This window comes from Aptenodytes patagonicus, chromosome 3, assembly GCF_965638725.1.
Source record: "Aptenodytes patagonicus chromosome 3, bAptPat1.pri.cur, whole genome shotgun sequence".
NCBI lineage: Eukaryota > Metazoa > Chordata > Aves > Sphenisciformes > Spheniscidae > Aptenodytes > Aptenodytes patagonicus.
The window spans coordinates 46,053,397-46,067,832 of NC_134951.1; the positions used below are offsets into that span (position 1 = coordinate 46,053,397).

The 14,436-nt window shown below is 38.1% G+C and overlaps 1 long non-coding RNA gene across 2 annotated transcripts in view; it reads left to right on the plus strand.

The window, feature by feature from the left end:
* The first annotated feature begins 934 nt into the window (after window positions 1-934).
* LOC143157966 (uncharacterized) overlaps window positions 935-14,436 on the plus strand; it is a 31,198-nt gene continuing 17,696 nt past the window's right edge. The window contains exons 1-2 of one of the 2 annotated variants that reach the window (XR_012994883.1): window positions 935-1,293; window positions 3,434-3,604. This is a non-coding gene — a long non-coding RNA (uncharacterized LOC143157966). The remainder of the gene's footprint in view (window positions 1,294-3,433; window positions 3,605-14,436) is intronic. The other variant, XR_012994882.1, reaches the window with a different exon arrangement.

A 14,436-nucleotide genomic window follows, 5' to 3' on the forward strand; every position in this document is an offset into this window, starting at 1 on the left:
ACTTTTATTTTTGTTTTTAGAAGTTGTTAACAATTTTTTTCAGTCTCCATGACAACAGTGGGACTCTGCTCCTGACACATGTTCTTAGTGCATCACCCCTGTCTTTGTGGAAGCAGTGTTTCACCCATGCCTTCATTTTAAAACATTATTTTGTGCTATCCCTATTTTTCCTAGAGACATGGAACCTCATTCTGATCTTGCCTCCATGAGTTTTACATGGGTGTCACCCTTACATAGGAAAGAAGTTCAGTATGACTCACGGCAATGAAAAACAGATCAGAAATAAAGTCATGCTGTAACTGACATCATGGCAGAGTTCTCATCGCTCAAAACTTATTTCACAGCTCTTCCAGCTGTTTTCCTTCATGTACAGACTCACACTCCTTAATAATATATGCATGTAGCCCAGCCTTTTTCCATTGGGAAAAACTGGGAGATCACCTCACCTGAATGGCAGTTTCAATGGAAAGGGAAAAAGGAAAGTAGTAGACAACCTATATCCCACACCAGCAAAACATGGATAGAGCCACCCCTTTCATGGCAAGGAAACCCTAGCCACCGAGAGAAGGTTTTGTCACATTTTTCATAGCCCAGCCCTTTCTTGCACAATTTGCACATGTAAGCATTCGCTTGAAAATCCAGCTGGTGAGAGAGGAAGAGACACTATATTATTAAACACCCAAATTATTCCTCTGTCATTTTGTTCTATGATTGTCTTCCCAAATCTATCACATGGTTGTTGAAAAAGGAAGTGGCATCTGGTCTGAACATGAATTCATGGTCAACTGACAGACTGGAGGTCTTAGCTTCTGTAGTTGCAAATGTATACACAGTTCTCATAAATAGTGATGAAATTCATTAATTTACTTCTTTGTCCCATTTGTATCACCAAATATTTTCTATCAGCCATCTAATTTTTTACAGCTCTTCAACTTAATATATTCAGCAGAAAGGATCTATAAATAGGACCATTATCTGCATTAGAAATATTCCTTAAAACTGATCATCCAGTGATTTCAACAATTACTGTTTTGACACACATCTTGGAGACAGCATATAACAGATACACACTGTGTTTACAAATAATAGTGTGATCTCAGACCACGAAGACTTTCTGCTGAATGACTTAACTTTGGACATGATAGTGAAAACCCTACCCCTACTGATCAGCATTGCAGTCACTGCAGCTTCTGAAGCTGGAATTCATCAAGCTGCGAGAGAAGCATGCAGTCTTCTCCCCTAGGAATTTCCCTGGGAAAAAGGAACCCTGCAGCGTAAAAAGGAAATTAAGAGGTATGGAGACCTTATTCTCTCATGTATGAAACACTTAACATCTGCCTATTTAAAATTAGAAATAGTAGATGATTACTTACCTTTCACGAGCTATCTATCTTCCTACTACTAAATAGTTCTGGGTTACCAGGAAGATTAAACAAAACAAAGACATATTTTATTATAAAATATTTTTCAGCATATCAGCTGGTAAAGCACAAAGGCTACCAGCAGTGTCTAAAGCTGTCCTCAAGTCTTTATTTTTTAAACATGGTTGTCTCAAAATGTATAGTGATTCAATGTTCTCAGGTTTCTGCATTTTAGCATGTTCTATGTTTTCCGTAAAGTGCTTTGCTGGCAGAATCTTTTTATTACCAAAGAGTCCCAGTTTTCCTTTATGGAAAAGTATATTCTTAGTCATTGTGATTATAAAAAAATATTTGGGAACATAACTCTATGTTCTCCAGTTGCAGAAGACATGGAGTAGATATACAGTATTTATTGTCTATTAAAACTCATGATTTTAAGTGACTATCAAGATCTTGATTTATGATTTTAAAATGCATGGTATGGGCATAATTTTCTTCTAAGTCGATCAATGATGTAATGGTTGAATCTTTTATTCATAACATTCCTGATTTTATATAAATTGTTTCACTTCATAGGAGAAGACTATTGTAAGGAATGCAAGCATCTTGACACTGAGAGAGCTTTAGCAGACTAGTAATTAATAAGCTTGATTAAAATTCCTGCTAATTTCCATGAGAGCATGATCATGCTCAAAGTCATCTGAAATTTCTGTGAATGTAAAGGCTATTTCTTTCTTTCAGCTACTTTTGGACACTAATAAGGTTGATTTTAATGGAACTTATTACATCCTTACTGGAAGCAGAATTTGACCCCAGCTGAAAAGATTGCCCCCTTCTTTCACTTTGTTTTGAAAAAGAGCTACTTTTTCATAATAGTGTCCGGGTACGCGCACAAATCTCATTACCCAATAATAGGATTTGTCTACATACCTCCTGCTCAGTCTTTTGGAAACGTACATGTCCCTCAGCATGGGTTATTTTTTTTTCTCCTTGTTTCCATTTACATCTGTCCACATGAGTACAATAGATTATATCCTATATAACAGTTTTAGTCAAGCAAAAGTAGCTAAGTATATAATCAAGGAGGAGGTGGAGATATTCTTAAAGGATAAAAGCAAATTTAGAAGCTAAACTCTCACTTTTGTTACAATGATTGAGACATTTGAGAGTAAAAATATGCCAGAGAGGTGAAGCAAAATGTCATCCCCAATGTGTATCCCCAACATTTTAAATTAGGGATATGAATGACAGTTTAGGTTGATCCTTATGTTTTTCTGAACTGGCTCTGCTCTGCATTTCTTTCAAAGCAATAAAAGAAAAGAATTGAAAATCACTTTAATCTTTACTGCCTTACTTCTAATCACTAGTTCTATAGCTCTTCTGACTAAACATTTTATAGAAGCTGAGTTAAGATTTTTATTCAGAATATAGAATAGTAAATTTTGGAAAAGCCCTCACATAAAAGTTTGGAGGCAACAAACAAAACAAAAAAACCCCAAACAACCCCCCCAAAACAATTAGAAGTAAACCATAGGAAGTAACATGGAATAGAGAAACAAATAAATTGAACAGTAAAATATATCCTGATCATTCCTATGCTCTGTGAAACTCTCTGGAAAGGCTTATCACTTGTAAGATGCATGAAAAACAGCTAGATATTTCAACTGTCAATAGAAGTTTGTCCTTTGCTTTATTTCTCTTATTTCTATATTACACCACCAATCTCTCCTCTTAAGTTTCTTTCTTTTTCTGTACAAAAATAGTTGCTTAATTCATATAAAGAAGCATTTCCCAGTGACAAGTCACGCTTAATTTACCTTTTGCTTAATTAACCTTCTGAAAAGTTAAGGTCCATCTATCTCACTTGTTGAAAAGTATGAAAAAGATGTGAGGTCGTTATTTGGATATGAGGTTTTGCTCTGTGTGCATGTGTTACGCACTTGATGCAGAAGTTTAAATTTTCACTTTTTTCCCTGAATATAGGCAAGTGTCCTAAGTCTTGTTGCTAAGCAGTTTAGCCATAGCAACAAAACAAAAAGCCAATGTGTTGTTATTTCTATTTTCCCTTCCAGACAGTTTGCCTAGTAAAGAAGACATGCTAGATGTAGCACTGTCAAAATAAGTGCAGTATTTCCTGTGAGATGTCAAACATTTCATCTTGCAGAAGATTATATTGTGCAAAAATGCTAAGCAAGAGGGTGGAGAGGTTGTAGTCAAGCTATCCACATCCTTTTGATGCACAGGTAAGGAAGGTAAAAAGAAATTACTGCAAAAGGAGAAGTCAGGTTTTTAGTTATATATTTACTGAATATAAAAAATCACATGATACATTTTCTCCTTTGCCAAGATAATGGTGTTTAATTTTTTACATAACTAGACAAAAGGTAAGGGGCAAACACCTAGCGTTCAATACTTAAAAGAGATTTCTGATATATGTGATCCTCTTTTCCAGTCAATGACACCTTACAATCAACATTGTACTGAGCTTAAATAAACCTACACAGAATTTGTGGGACAATATCCCAATCTGTTACAAAGATACATAAAGGATTTTCTTGTGGCTGATGTGAGGAGTGTGAGGAAAGGCAAATAATTTATTCAACAGATTCTTCTACAACTTCCCACATGGTTCCCAGCAAGTCATGCAAAGGTAATTTTCAATGTAAAAGAAAAGTTTGACTTCCTGCCTCTTGCTCGCTTTAAATGGGACTTAGGTGCCTGATTGTCATTTCTATTATGGAAAATATTACTAATTGCCTAGACAATCAGTTTTTCCCACTTTGTGGTGGGTTGACCCTGGCTGGATGCCAGGTGTCCACCAAAGCTTCTCTGTCACTCTCCCTCCTCAGCTGGACAGGGGAGAGAAAATATAACGAAAGTCTCGTGGGTCGGGATAAGGACAGGGAGAGATCATTCACCAATGACCATCACAGGCAAAACAGATTCGACTTGGGGAAATTAGTTTAATTTATTACCAATCAAATCAGAGTAGGATAATGAGAAATAAAACCAAATCTTAAAAACATCTTCCCTCCACCCTTCCCTTCTTTCCAAGCTTAACTTTACCCCCCATTTTCTCTACCTCCTCCCCCCTGAGCGGTGCAGGGGGACGGGGAATGGGGGTTGTGGTCAGTTCATCACACGTTGTTTCTGCCGCTCCTTCCTCCTCAGGGGTAGGACTCCTCACATTCTTCCCCTGCTCCAGTGTGGGGTCCCTCCCACAGGAGACAGTCCTCCATGAACTTCTCCAACGTGAATCCTTCCCGTGGGCTACAGTTCTTCATGAACTGCTTCAGCGTGGGTCCCTCCCACGGGGTGCAGTCCTTCAGGAACAGACTGCTCCAGTGTGGGTCCCCCATGGGGTCACAAGTCCTGCCAGCAAACCTGCTCCAGCATGGGCTTCCCACAGTGTCACAGCCTCCTTCATGCATCCACCTGCTCCGGCATGGGGTCCTCCACGGGCTTCAGGATGGATATCTGCTCCACCGTTAATCTCTATGGGCTGCAGGGGGACAGCCTGCCTCGCCATGGTCTTCACCAGGGACTGCAGGGAAATCTCTGCTCCAGCACCTGGAGCACCTCCTCCCCCTCCTTCTTCACTGACCTTGGTATCTGCAGAGTTGTTTCTCTCACATATTCTCACTCCTGTCTTCAGCTGCAATTGTGCAGGTTTTTTTCCCCCATTCTTAAATATGTTCTCACAGTGGTGCTACCACCATCACTGATTGGCTCGGCCTTGGTCAGTGGCAGGTCCATCTTGGAGCCAGCTGGCATTGGCTCTATTGGACATAGGGGAAGCAGCTCCTAGCAGCTTCTCACAGAAGCCACCCCTTTAGCCCCCCCTGCTACCAAAACCTTGCCATGCAAACCCAAAACACACTTGCAAAACGAGGAAATTATGATAATAACCCAGAGATGCACTGTAAATTTAAATTTCTTAATACCCAAAGACATCCTTACAATTTTGGATACAAAAGTTCAAGGAACTTAATGGCTATTATAGTAGTACTGATTTATTTAGTTCTGCTAATTTACCTAACTGAACATTTGAGACATTTCCATGAATATGACTAATTTAGGATGTACCTATGTATACAACTTCATTTGGTTTAAAAAAAATCTTTGTCTTATTTCAAACACCTTAAGAAGAAACATAGTGGCACATCCATCATTTTAAAAAATACATCATTACAAACACTAGTTGGTGTCCTTTATCTATGGTGGAATACAGGCTTTAAGTTCATCTAGTGCTTACAACCACTTCACATAAATTAACCAAAACCTAAGAATTTTGTCTTTGTTATGCCCAAGTGACAAAACTCCTGTTTCATCTGAAAGTATGTGGTATATCAACCTGCAGCAAAGATAAGCTCTTCAGAAGTTCAGGGGAACAATTGGAGTCCCCTAGTCTCCAGTGTGCTGTGTGCCCTCAATCTCAAATAACCTTGGTGGAGGCACTCTTGCTCTTTCAAGGACTGGGATCTTAATCCCAGCCTCTCCACCACTTCTTTGAAATAGCTGTGGGAGATGCTAAAAGTGACAGACCATAAGGAATGGAAAGAAATACCATTTCAATGACAGAAGAGGAAAACAGAAATAGCTTTTTGTTAATCTTTTTTTCTTATTTGATCAAATTGTAGAGTTTAGTTTTTATTTAGGTTTTTTTCTTGATTAATCCCAGAATTTCAAAATGTGATTGATCTCCAATTGCCAGTGTGGACACCAGTGAGCAATTATATTAATATGGATATCCACAAGTGATGTAAATGGATTCTTTTGGAAAGGAAAGAAAGAAAACTATAGGCTATTTCTTAGAATCTAGGTAAAAAAAAATTGGCCACAATTTTTGGATGTGTTATACACTTCATTTGTGCAGCCACATGTAATGAAATCTATACCAACCTCCATCCCCCCACCGTCCCCATCAAATGAGAGTAAAACTTTCAAACTAAATAAGGGAAATGATTCAATCTGCCCTCTGGTCTACAAGTTGTGGGAACAACCCTAATTGCAAAACCTGCACATAACTCCTCCCTGGGTGTTTTTCTTTCCAATCCACCTCAACATGACATGAACAAGCTTGTCTTTTTCCTTTCAGTCCACTAGTTCATCTTTGCAAGTGATATTCTCTGTCTTCTGCAATAGTGTGTACTGCAAGCAGCCTTGAAAAATCCTGACCTAACTAAAATAAGTTGAGGACATGGCATCACAAAATTACGGGTTGCCTTGATCTTGCTTGCTTCTTCCTCCAGGGTTACTTACCTCCAAAGAATGGATCCATTTGCATTTATTCAAGAGCAGAAAGGACTTCAAATTTTGCTCACTGTTTTAAGTCAACCCCTTTGATACCATAGAAAACAGAATGCTTTTTTTTTTAATTGTTTCATGAATTTTGAGGCTTCATGCAGAGTTAGCATTGAACATAACCCAGTTACAAAATGTGCTGCAATAAAAATCTGTGTCTTCATGTTAGCAAAGAGTTATTGTGCTTTTCATGAAGTTTCAATGTACCTTAGAAAGATGTAGTATTGCTCTAAGAGTCCTTTCACCTTACTTAAAGGTCAAAAAATAAAGCGTTTCTTAATGAGTTATTCATCCAAGGCTTCCTTTAAAATCAGGAAGGAAAAACAGGAATCTCCAGAAAGCAACTCATTTCATCGTAAGATAGATATCTAGGATAACTGATATGAATTCTCTCCTTAGAACTGCCTGTATTTCTCTGTTGACTGTGAGAGGAACTGAAGGCTCCAACAGAGCAGATTAAAATTTAATGCTCAAACTGAAATTATTTTTGTTTAGACATCCACAGTTAGATAAGGTGAATACTGCCATTTGTCACTCATTTCCTGTAGTGGTAGGACTTCCCATAGAATAACTGCTTGCTCCACCTGGGTGTATGCTGAAACACCAGAGTTCCTGGAGCAGCAAACAAGCCCTGTGTGTGCTGCCCACTTTGCTTATGCTGGAGACTTGGAAAGTTAGGCAGGATTTTGTCAGCCTCAAATGGAGGACGGTGTTTGAGCAGTAGCTCCTGCTGGGATGGAAAAGTCTTCTGAAGTCTTGGTCTTCATTCCTAGTCCTCTTCTGGGAGCAAGCCCAGTTCTCCAAAGCTTTTGTGTTGCTTTTCCATCTTTATTGTATTCCTTTCTTTTTTTTTTTTTTCTCTTCAGTTTTTCTATTACTGCCAAAAACCTAGATTTAATTAAATATTCTGCCAAATGCAAAATTACTGTGAAATATAAATAAAATCATTCAGGTCTTCTCTTGTGTCAGATTACGTGTTTTATTCAGGAGAAGGAATGGGTAATATCACAGAGTCAACTATGAATTCTCAACTCTGCAGCAGCCTGAATCCTAATTCATTGCACTACAGTGTGGAAACTTCTCCCTCTCACATATGAAAAAGATGCCAGTGGAAAATTGTCACAGGATGATTTCGTACTTGGTAGCTTGTAGCAAGTTTATAACTACCTTGTATTGCTGAGGCAGTAAAAAGGAGATAGAAACAGAGCTGAAAATCTGACTTCAGTGTATTTCTTTTTATAAAGTAATATGACTCTTCCATTTTCTTTCTTTATTAATTTCTCTCTCTTCTATATTTTATTCTTCTATTTATTCTATTTAATTCCTTAGCCATTTTCCACATCCTCTGTCTCTGTGTTGTTTTCTCAACTCCCGCTATCTCAGCAGTTCCTCCTTCACATGACTCTATTTTCTTCTGCTAGTTTCCATCTTTACCCTTACTCGAGATTCTCTCCCTGACTCTGTATTTCTTACTTTTCCCCATTCCCTGATGATTCATGTGGGTCTTCATCCTCTTTATCTGAGTGATGCTATTTCCATCTTTTCTTTACAAATCAAAGTATGTTTACCCCAGTTTCCAATTTTTTTTTTTTTCTCTCTTCCATTTATTGGTAGTACCTCTGGCATACTCAATTGAAAAAAACAGAAACTGCAGTAACAAAACAAACTCCCCAAGCCTTTTCTCTACACCTATTTATAAGAAATCTAATTTTCTTATAAAATCAAATCTAACACTCCAAGTTTTTTCCAGTCTATACAGAAAGCAGAATAGGGTGAAGGGGGAGAAAAGCATAAGAGAGATGTAACTGACCATTAAATATCCTATTTACTAACACTTTTACTTGCATCTGGAAATGTTTCAATACAGTTAACTGTTTTTTATATAAAGCTAATTTAGAGTTTCTTTTTTTATACTAAACATTTTTCCATGATGTGAAAGAAGTTTAAAAGAGAAGGATGTTTCTAAGAGGAAGGAAATGACCAGCCAGATAGATCAAACAGAAAAGTCTCATTTGAGTCAGCTGGTCCTTTTGACTAAAAGTGACTTTAAAGTTACCCACGCTCCAAAACTACAATAATTTATTTAATTAGAACTTTCCTTGATATCTATAAACAATTTCAGTTTATATACTCTCAAAAAAAAATTAAAAAGCCAAGTTCAGCAACCTCTAATTACATAACAAACATTCAGCTTTATTAAAGGCTGTAGTTCTTATGGGACAGATTTGGGATCCTGTATCTTCCAGCAAGCTTTCACTGTAAAATAACTAAAATGCTCCAAAAGCAAAGCATTACTTTTTGCTACCTCAGTAGAATCTTGCTATTGAAAGCTGAGATACAAATAAGACTATACAATACAAATAACGATTGTTAATAAAACCCACCATAGGTAAATGAATTTCAGAATTGAAATATGAAATTAAAATCTACATTTCCACTGATAGAAAACACAAAATTTATTTCTCTTTAGTAATTCCTGCTTTGTACCATAGAATCCCTCAACAACCTTTGCCCCTTTTGCTACTTTAAATTTCTGCTTCAATGTTAAAAAAACTCTGCTTGCACTGTAGGACCCAGCTTTGTAAAGGTAGGTAGAAATGTGGCCAATCTTATCTGTGTGATATTTCTAAGATTAGGTAAATTCTTCATCACTCAGACAAGATGCTGGTAAACCCTCTTTCCACTTTTATCAGTGACCATACTTAAGCAACTTCTTTATTGCCTTCCTCTTTTCATCAACAGTCACTTATTTTTATTATTATAAACTCATTGAAGTTCCTCATAGCAGCCTTTGATCTAATCACTTTCTTCACATAGTAGGATAAGACAAATACAAATAATATATTGATTAAAAAAATTCAACAACAAAATATAAGCAGAACTATTATTTCCTTCTTCTTGCCAACTCCCTTACCTAACATTTGCTTTAGCAATTGAAGTTGAAAGCTCCTGAGAAAATGAAGATATCAAGTTTAGTTATCCATAAACTTACTATTGACTTGTTTTTTATATATATATATAAAATATATATATATATATAAAATAATATCACATTATATTATCCTATATTCTGTTAAATAGTAGGGGTTAAAAAAGGTAGTCAGGCTCAGGAAGACATGAGGGGATCCTGCCACCACTTATACCTTGAAGCATTTTACATATGAGACCATATGCTGGTTTGCACATTTGTCTTCACTGTTGTCATGGTTTAACCCCAGCTGGCAACTAAACACCACACAGCTGCTTGCTCACTCCCCCCCAGTGGGATGGGGGAGAGAATCGGAAGGGTAAAAGTGAGAAAACTCTTTGGTTGAGATAAAGGCAGTTTAATAAGTAAAGCAAAATACACACATGCAAGCAAAGCAAAACAAGGAATTCATTCACTCCTTCCCATGGGCAGGCAGGTGTTCAGCCATCTCCAGGAAAGCAGGGCTCCATCACGCGTAACGGTGACTTGGGAAGACAAACACCATCACTCTGAACGTCCCCCCCTTCCTTCTTCTTCCCCCAGCTTTATATGCTGAACATGATGTCATATGGTCCCTTTGGTCAGCTGGGGTCAGCTGTCCCGGCTGTGTCCCCTCCCAACTTCTTGTGCACCCCCAGCCTCCTCGCTGGTGGGGTGGTGTGAGAAGCAGACAAGGCCTTGACTGTGTGTAAGCACTGCTCAGCAGTAACGAAAACATCCCTGTGTTATCAACACTGTTTCCAGCACAAACCCAAAACATCGCCCCATACTAGCTACTGTGAAGAAAATTAACTCTATCCCAGCCAAAACCAGCACAACTGTAAAGATGAGTAAAAGACACAATGAACAGAGTAGAGCGTTCCTTAAATGCAGCACACAGACACTTTCCGTAGCATCCATTTGGACATGGTTTTGACACTATCTAAACCCCCAAAACTCCCTCATTGTCCTTTGCAAGGACTGTGTTTGATACAACTAGCCTTTTGAAAGATTGTCAGAAGCTCCTGCTTGACACAAAACCTGGAGGCTCTCTGTGGAAACAGAACAAAACAAAAAAAGAGAGAGAGAGAAAAAAAAAAAGGAAAGTTTTTTGCCAAACAGATGGGATTGGCAGTTATCCTAAAAAAGCTGAGTTATGGCTCTGCCCAGTAATAAGGATTTAAAATTATTTGCCTTAGGCCTCAACCAAGAATGTTTTTGTCTGTTTTTTTTTTTTTTTTATTTATTTGGGTTGGGTTTTTTTTGTTTTTTTCCTTATTTAGACATACAAAAAAAGGTGCAAAAAAAGAGGGACAATCAAAAATTTTTTCTAAATGTTTTTTAATATCTTCCTATGACAGATTCTTCTTTTGTAAGAGTCACAATAAAAGACTTAAATGCTGAAGAACTTATATGGAGACTTACAGTGCTACAAAGGAGCCTGTGAAGAAAGAATTCCTGTGTCCCCATCAAGGCACATAAATAAAAAAAAAATGCTTTGAAGAATCAGGAATTTAGGTTCATAACAAGACTTTTATACTTAAAATGGGATTGATGTACTGAAGTCCATGACTGCAGTCCCTAATTAGCTCCTTACCATCTTGAGTCTGTACATGCTTAACTCTCCAATAGTGAAGGTCTGTAGCTGCCTAACATTTTGCTTTTGGACATATCTAGAACGGCTACCATCTTGACAGCAGAGACTATCTCTGCACTTACCTCCTAGCTTAGATACTCTTTTTTATAGATATATTTATATGATAGATTGACAGATGACAGATAGACAAAGAGAAAAAAAGAAGCCTAAATTCACTATACTACCCAAAGCAGACACCAAAATAATTTCATTCTAGTCAGTGAAATCTTCTAGAAAGAGATCTGTGTATTGTGATCCCTGCACAAAAGGTAGTTAATTAATTCCAAATGAAGCAATCATTGGTTAAAATACGTAAACTGGTTTCCCCCTCTTGGATCCATGCTCTTGTCTCTATAAAATACATAGACTGTCTTTGGAGCAGGGTTCAGAAGTCAGGTCCTCCATCCTGTGCAAGGGATGGAGGAATAGGAAATAATGCCTTCTAGCCACCCAAATGAAAAGTCTATTTCAAATTCAGTGTCCTCTGAAATTTGAATTTTGTCCAGAATCTAATCCTAGCAATATAAAACATATTATAGACCCATTTCTTTTTCTCTCCACGTCCCCAGCCCCCCACCCTGCACGCAGTTCAAGGGTTCCGCTTTGTTTGTTTATTTATTTATTTGCTTTTGACAATGGGTCATGCAGCTTCCTTAAAAGAAGGGAGGCTTGTGTTAGAACCACATAGAGATTGAATCGTGGAGGGTGTTTGTCCTGGTTTTGGCAGGGATAGAGTTAATTTCCTTCCTAGTAGCTGGTACAGTGCTGTGTTTTGGATTTAGGATGAGAACAAAGTTGATAACACACCAACAACCTAGTTGTTGCTAGGTAGTGCTTACACTAGTCAAGGACTTTTCAGCTTCCCATGCTCTGCTGACTGGGAGGGCTGCAGGTACACGGGGGGCTGGGAGGGGGCACAGCCAGGACAGCTGACCCCAACTGGCCAAAGGGATACTCCATACCATATGACGTCATGCTCAGCAGGTAAAGCTGGGGGAAGGAGGAGGAAGGGGGGGATGTTCGGAATGATGGCGTTTGTCTTCCCAAGTAACCTTTACGCGTGATGGAGCCCTGCTTTCCTGGGGATGGCTGAACACCTGCCTGCCCATGGGAAGTAGTGAATGAATTCCTTGTTTTGCTTTGCTTGCATGTGCGGATTTTGCTTTACCTATTAAACTGTCTTTATCTCAACCAAAGAGTTTTCTCACTTTTACCCTTCTGATTCTCTCCCCCATCCCACTGGGGGGGAGTGAGCGAGCAGCTGTGTGGTGCTTAGTTGCCGGTCGAGGTTAAACCACAGCAGTGTTGGCTTCCAGTTTCCAAGTTTTGGAAACCATTTTAGCCATTGAATTTGTGTATAGAACAGGATATTGCTGTCTGCTCTTCCAATTTTTTATAAAAGAGTAAAAGTGACTAGTGCTCCACCCTAGGGTAGTTCCAGGCTATGCCAGTTAATAAAGACGTATTTCTACAGACCAGAGCAGTGACATAAGCTCCTCAGAGGACTGGGTTTTTAAACCGAAATGAAATTTCAGTGCTTCACTTTGTTGAATGACACAGCCTTCCACAAACAGAGCACTTGTTGTGAACCTTCTGTGCTTAGATGTTATGTGTCATATATAAAGTATATGTAAAGTTAGTAAATCTTTACAGAACTGGTTTATAAATAGACATGATTTAATATGAAACACACCTACTTTAAAATTGGTATACAATCATTTGTCTTCCATAGGAGAATACTGATATTCATTTAAAGAATTAAATATATGTGTGTATACACATCTAAGCAGCACAGATATTTTGTTTCCCTCCACATCTTTTATGCCTCTGACATATATGTTAGGCACTTTTTTGTGCCTTTTAAGAAGACATTTTTTGGCAACTTTTGTAACAATAAAATACAGATGTAGAATAATGCTACCATACCTCACTGAGTGTTGAAAGGATTATTTTAGGTAATGCAGATGCAATGTTAAGACAGCAGAAAAGCCATTTGTACACACTAACAGTTACCCCTGGTGACAGTTTGATAAGAATTCTCATACGAGTTCTTCCTGATGTTTCCAAGATCTTCAGGCACTTTACAAGCTGAAGTGGAATCCATTTAAATGAGAAATGTTTTTGTACACAACAGTTTTGCTTAGGTTCAAATCCAAAGCTCATTAAAGTAAATAATAATGTTTCCATTGACTTTCTTGGGCTTTGACTCAAGCTCCATGAATAGTGTTTAATTATAAATGAACATTTCAGGTCTTTTTTTATATTCATCCAGTCTGGAAGATCACTGTGTCTGCCACTTCTTAATTTGCTAGCCAGGAACTCAGCAGTCACCAACAGTGTCCTACTTACCCTCCAAATGAAGAAGATACAGTGCCTGCTGCAGTTGGCAGCTGCTGCTGTTGCTCTAGCTCCTCATTTCCTAACTCAGCCCTCGTTGAAAATGACAAAGAAAGGGGGGGGCAGGGGGAATGGTTTTCTAAGACTGATGAAATCTCAGGCATATGCCAGCGTTTCTGCACTGACTGTAAAGTACTGGTCAGAATGATTCCTGCTGGTTTTGTTTTCTGTCCAGGAAGTTCAAAATCTACTCAACTTTGCAGTATGGACTGGAATGTTTGGAAACAGCAAACAAGTAGCGTTTACTGTAACAGTACTCGGATATATAATCAATGGACCTATGATTCCAGGAAAACCCATGAAAAGACCCGTAGGGCCTTGGAGGTTGATTTAAATGTCTCTCTCTATATATGTCTCAACATAGACTTACATTAACATGTGATACAAGAAGACAGCCATCCTCTTCCGGGTGCTCTGGTTTCTTTTCTAGGCATCTACATTTGTCATGCAAGAAAAGAAATACCACTTTAGTGGCAACTCTTATGTGCATTTGAGTACTGGAAAAAAAACCATCTTATCTGAGGTCAGATAAGATGTATGTGTTTTCAGAGCAAATTAAACTTAAGTATCTTAGCTCTGTACCTTTCTGCACTAACTATTCAGTCAAATTAAAAAAAAAAATCATGCCCAAAATATGAGGCGGAAGTGGAAGAAGAAAGGACTTGATGATTCCTCAAGAAGTTCTCTATGCTGAGGACAGTCAGCATAGACTGCTGTTTTAGGAAAGTCTCCTCAAACTTTGTGCAGAAAGACAAGGCTAATTTTGCAGATAAATATACTGAAGTTTGTAA